Source organism: Rhinolophus hipposideros, assembly GCF_964194185.1.
Source record: "Rhinolophus hipposideros genome assembly, chromosome: 14".
NCBI classification, from domain to species: domain Eukaryota; kingdom Metazoa; phylum Chordata; class Mammalia; order Chiroptera; family Rhinolophidae; genus Rhinolophus; species Rhinolophus hipposideros.
The window spans coordinates 31,903,642-31,909,763 of NC_138060.1; positions in this window are offsets into that span (position 1 = coordinate 31,903,642).

Here is a 6,122-nt window from a genome sequence, read left to right on the forward strand (position 1 = left end):
TAAAAATCAAGTGCCATTAAAATCAAAAAGAAGGAATGGTGGGGAAAAAAGAGAAAATACAAAACCCAAATCCTAGAGAATCACAGTAATAGTAGCACTGTCCAACAGATAGATACATGTGAGTCACACATGCAAGCCATATGTGTAATTTTAAATCTCCTAATAGCCACACTAAAAATGAAAAAGAATAGGTAAAATTGATTTTAATGATTTATTTTACTTGAGATTTTTGCATTTTTTTTACACTAAGTCTCCAAAATCCAGTACATATTTTACACTTAGAGCACAGCCCAATTTGGACTAGCCACACCTCAAGTGCTCGATAGCAAAATGAGGCTAGTGGTTAATGTATTGATAGAAAATTCTTAGCCATACGCTAAAGGGAATCACAAAGAGCAATATAAAGACATTTACTATAATGTCTTACATTTCTTGTAAGTAGTGAATATTTTTAAACAATCACTGTCCATTAAAAGGTGACTAAATTATTTAATTTTATTATATTAAATAATGAAACACAAAACAGCAATTAAATGAATAAATTGAATCTAAGTATATCACCATGCTATTAATCCAAAATATAATAATGAACGATAAAATGCAATCTGCAGAATCATGCATACTGCTTACCATTTAGGTAAAGTTTTAGAAATACACCCCCAAAAAAGCCATATGTTGCTCTCTGAAACAAACATATGTAAAACAGTAAAAATATAATTTCAGACAGAAGGAGGGGGCACTAACTTTGAAAAAGTGGTTAGTACTGGGGAAAAAGAAAGGATGGAAGGAGGGAGAAAGAGAAAAGGGTTTTTTGAAAAAGCTACAAGGAGTCCTCCATTGAATAAGTAATGTTTTATGTATTTAAAAAATAATCTGGCAAAAACAACAAAATGATAATATTGTTAGTCCTCAGTTGTGGGTACATAAATGCTCACTAAATTACTCTCAGTTCTTTTCTGTATGTTTGATATATTTCATGAAAGGAGAAAAGATGACACATGATCACAATAGAAAAAAATAAGAGATAAAATAGATGGAACAACCCAGCATGGGACTGGGGTCTCATTCTTCCTGCCTCCTGCCTCCAGTGGGACGCATCTGACACTCACTAGTGACACAAGTATTTGTTACACCCCTTCCAAATGCAAATGTAGAGTGCATTCAGAGATGCCCATAGCTGTGAACCTAGTGAAAAAGAAAATGCTCTCTTGTTTTCCATACACTCTATCAAGGCTAAAGAGCATTTGTTTTTATTGAAAAGAATCTACTTTAAAAGGTTTACACAAAACTGTTAGCACATAAAAGAACTGTTAGCACATAAAGGGGTTGACCTTCAGTCTTCCGGACCCAGACCAAGCAGATTCCCTATTTGACAATAATGGGTAACTGAGGTGTTAGGTTTTCTCACAGCCCCTACAGTCAAGCCCTGGCTTTATCACACCCTGCACTTTCTCATTTGTAACTTTGAACTTGGTACTTTTACTCCTGAGCCACAATCTCCTACCTTTCCATCATACAGATTTGTAATCTCTCTCTCTCTCTCTCTCTCCCTCCCTCACCTCCCCCCCATTTGATTACTCTCCTCCTTTCTAAGCACGTGAATTTGGTATTCTCCAAAAACCTGAAAAGTTTATTGGTTTATTGCCTTTTGTCTCTTTCTGGTCATTTATGACAGATGCAACCAAACAGTGATTTCATGAGGTCCCCGCTTTTAGAACTTTTCTATCCACAAGGTACCCATGTATCCCTAAACTTGTTTATTGTCTCTGTGCCTGGTTCTTCTCTTGGATAAAAATGGCTTCCTCAGTTCCATGGAAACAGTTTTCTATGTGAACTATTAGAGATTTATTGTTTAGATGATCTTTTTTAAGTTTAAGCAATGGCCTGTATCATACCCACACAACTTTTTTTTATACCCTCACCAAAAGGGAAGAAAAAAGAAAACATATATACAGAGGGTGTTCAAAAAATGTATATACATTTTAAGAAAGGAAAAAAATGTATTAAAATTGTAATACTCAATATATACCAATAACAAAAAATGAATACTAGTCATGGTTGACTTCTGCAATTACAAGAGGTGCTCAAAGTGGTTACCATTAGCGTACTTTTAATACAGATTTTTCCTTTCTTAAAATGTGTATACATTTTTTTGGCACCTTCTGTATATATAATTAGTGAGACACAAGTTCTCATTCTAGAAATCAATCTCCAATCTGACAAATTGTTTTATGTTCTCTGGTGAATCTATTTCAAGTTTTCAAGGTATCCAAGAAAGACCAGCCAGCTTAAGGTTTTCAGGGCCTTTTGGACTTTCTAATGGATAGTTATTTATAGGCTGAATTCCCCTGCTTTCATTTGGAGGTTTGGCACCTCAGAGAAAGACTCCATTTCCTTAAAAGAACAATTCTTATTTTATCTTCCAGGTTAAAAAATTTTCAAGATAAATCCCTGCGTTATTTAATAAAAATTTCAAATGGTCTGTCATAGATCACAAAGTTCTTTGAAATTCATTATTTTTAAATAAAGGTTAGAAGTTTAGCTGTTCATATATGTAAACTATTAGGAAGGGAGGAACAAAAATATTTAATTTTCCCTATCCAAACAAGCATTTTTAAACAATTTGAAAAATCTTAAAATCATGTGATTCTATTAAAGCTCATTCAACTCCTGGGTATTATGTGAGCACCACAGAAATAAAAACTGCTTCATTAATTTGAAAAAAAAATTACCATTTAAGTGGCTCTTGGACAATTTAAGTATATTGAAATAGAATTTCATCTTTCCTTTAGAAGCAGCCAGGATGAGATGGAAAGAAGAAATGTCCTGTCTGTAGATTTCAGCCCTTCCTGACTAAGGAGTGAAAACTGAAGGGATCATCTTCACTTGATGACAGGAGGACAAACATTGTCTTCAAAGACAAGGGGACTATTCATTCACAAATGCTTTGAGGGTCTGCAGGCAAAACACAAATTGTACTTCAGAATTAAATTTTCAAGTCCCTTCCTAAAATCTTTTAAAGCAGCTCTAGTTGAATAGTTGGTAGATTTGGTTTTGTTCTGTAATTTTCATACTTTTCTACCAAGACTATAAATGATCTGTAACCCTCCATCAGTGAGTTCATCCTTTCTTCTTTCCCTCCTTGCCCTCTTCAGATCTCTCCTTCCCTTGTATGCCCTATTTTCAGAGTTCTGTTGAAGTCATTCCTCCAGAAAATAGCAACATATTTTTGTCTTTGGCGCCCTCTTATGGTCACTTTATTATTATAACAATATGTTGTAGCATTTTAGTGAGAAGTAAATTCTCTGCAAGGAACTTGGCTATTTTAAGACTGAAAAGCTATAAATAAATTCACTTCACTCTGTTTCTACAGATTACCAATAAACCATTTGTCCAACTAGTCAAGGACAAATCCCCATACCAACCAGGCCCAAGGAATCTCCTTCTACCTTAGGTGATGTTCCTTCTCTGCCTGCTATGCAAATGATGTGAGAATTCCATTTGGTTAGGTGTTGTCAAAGTCCCATAGACTGATCCTAGCTTCACCCTTTCATATTTCTCACTCAGTCCTGCATCAGAGATTTTCTTCCACAAGAGCTCAAAGCCTTTTCATCCACAGCAGTGACTCTCACAGTGAAACATGTAAATCCTATGTAATGTGTGAGTGTGCTATGCCTCTGAGCCTAGCACTGTACCTGGCATATACTTCCCCCTTCCCTAGACTTCCCCTAGCTGTAGCTTAACCACCCAGGAGACTCTGACACACTATTAAGTTGCAGCTGAAATACCATCCTCTCTGACCTCCCAGGATGGGCATGGCTGCACCTTATGTCACAGTCCCTCCATAATTGACACACATCTCTACAATGGTAATTAACCAACTGCACATTACCCAGTGTAAGTTCTACAGAACTCACTTCCCATTCCATGAGATGCTTCATGGGAAAAGGGTTCTGTGAACAAATACATTTGGGCCATGGAATATACTATATCCCCTTCTTGGATGGAATGCACAGAACTCTACTTTGGGAAACATTGCTTTTAGTGTTGTGCTGTGCACCTGAGTCGCCTCTGAGAAGCCATATCTGACCCACCTCTGCATGTTAAGAATAGAAATAGCAGAACGGATGCAAGTCTTTACTTATCGGCTGTCACCTGTCCTCTGTGGGAGGCCAGCACTCCGGGACACTCCTATGCTCACAGAGAACTCAGAGAACCCTGTTAAGGCAGAATAATGAATCAGCATCAAGGCCACCTCATGTCTCTAGGTGACCAGAAGCTGACTTTATTCCAACTGCTGACACTGGCTTCCTGACACTCTGACCCTCATCCCCTTGCTATCATATACCCAGATATCAGAAACTTGCTCAACCCTGGATCCTTGCCTCAGGATTTCCTGATTCTGCTGTTTGCCTGGGTGGAAACCTACAGAAACTGTGACTCTAGGAACTCTTCTGCCTGCTCACTGGCCCACCATCCCTGTCCTACTCTCCTCTGCATACCGCAGCCAGTTCAACCCCCTTGCAGAATACACTCTTTTCTTTCCAGGAGAACAAAATGGCATCTTAGTCAATTCTGTCTCCCACTATCTCCAGAATCTTCCCACTTCTTTCTGACCCCAACACATATTCCGGCCACTCATCAATTCCCTGGATGACTACAGCTTGTCTCTTGCCTCTGTTCTTTTCCCCATCCATTCAAAGAATCCTTTCTAAAAGGTAGATCTGATCACGTCATTCCCCTTTATAAAAAGTTGCAGTGACTTGTTGTTACTGTTTGAATCAAGACCAAACCCCCTCCAAAGTTAATCCTGTGCCAAATTCTCCAGCTCTGCCTCACCATCCCTCGCCCCACATGGTATAGCCACATAGAAATGGTTTAGATTATTAAAACATCACTTTTCTCCCATGCCCAGCAGACATTCTCTCTGCCTGGAGCTCTCTTCCCTTCCGGCACTCCACATGATTATTCCCACCCATTCTTTACTCTCATCTAAACATTACCTCTCCCAGAGGCCTGATTCACATGACCCCCTAGATTAGGGCCCAACCTCTTCCCCCCAGAGGCTCCCATTACATCCTGCATTCCAGTTGTTACAAAAATCATCTCACTTTAAGTAACTGCTTGGCATATTCTAATTTGTTAAGATCCATCTCCCCCACTCAGGGCAGACACTGGGCAGCAGAGGCCAGGTCTATATGGCTCACTCCTCCATCCCCAGCACCCAGCACCAGGCTGGTACATGGCGGCATTCAGTGAAAATTTATTGAATGAATTTTGGATCATGCAATTTCCTTGTAACCACAGAACACACACTTTTTTCCCAACAATAATTTTATGGCCTGTTTCAGAATGAAGCTTCTTTAAATATCATGCAAAGAAAGCCATTTCTCTGTTTCCTGAAAATAACTGCTTTCCCTGTCCCAAATTTGAATCAAGCCTAAAGTGAACTGAATTCTATATCACCAGAGGGGTATTTGTCTTCCATATTATATCAAACACCTTTACAACTGAGGTCAAAATTGTGGTAAGAATATTTTTCATATCTAACACTTCAGAGTTTCCTAAATGTTTTTACATGTATTATTGCACGATGTAAAATCCCATTATTCTTGCATTATTTTATATGTGTAATTGTAGACTACTGTTTTTTAATGGATTTTCCTTGGGATCTCAAGATTACTCCTCATTTATACCAACATAGGTAATCAGACTATCAGAAAGACCTTGGGATTTTCTACACTGGGTGACAACGTGGTAGACCAATAACTTCAAAGTTCTAAGGGAAATTTTATTCTCAATCTTGAATTATTTATACTTGACCAAATTATTGATTAAATGTGAGGGTACAATAAAGACATTTCAGATATTTAAGGATTTAAGATTTGACTTTCCCTATGGAAAATTACTGGAAAGTTTTCTTTGGCAAAAGGAGGGGGTAAACAAAAACAAAACAAAACAAAAAGGATCCAGGAAACATAGGATACAGGAAATAAGTATAATCTTAAAAAAGGAGAGTGGGGAAGGGTAGTCCAAGGATTTCATTTAGGGACTGGAGAACAAGTAGTGCAGATCAGAGCAGGAAGATAGTAAGTAGGACACAAAGTACAGTTATAAAGGTT